This window comes from Conger conger, chromosome 17 (genome assembly GCF_963514075.1).
Source record: "Conger conger chromosome 17, fConCon1.1, whole genome shotgun sequence".
NCBI classification, from domain to species: domain Eukaryota; kingdom Metazoa; phylum Chordata; class Actinopteri; order Anguilliformes; family Congridae; genus Conger; species Conger conger.
Window position 1 is genome coordinate 36,582,953 of NC_083776.1, and position 452 is coordinate 36,583,404.

The following is a 452-nucleotide window of genomic DNA, read 5'->3' on the forward strand; positions in this document are numbered from 1 at the left end:
ATCTGTTCTCGTGTTTGTGTCAGGTTCTGTGTTTTTCATTGTCTAGTCTCTGACTAAGTACTCAATGTTTCCGTGTCACCCTCTGTGCACACCGTAGTCAGTCTGTCATCTCCTTTAATTCTTTTCACTTGTGTTTTACTTCCTGATTATAAAATCTTACCTATTGTACCTTTAAGGTTGACTGTTACCGTCTAAATTCACAGAACACACTCACACACAAATGGGGAATCTGTAAGAATCTGTGACAACCGCTACTTCTGTGACAAGCGAGTGGCCATAAAAATTACTTCAATTGTGGGAGTAAAATGAGGAGAATCGCTTGTTTGGAAAATGTCTGAGGGAAGAAGTCACCTTGGCTTTCCGGTGTTATTGCATTTCTAAGGGTGTGTCTTAGCAGTGGCCATATTACGCATCGCACTGAAGGCCAGCCCTCAAATTCTCACGCGGAACTG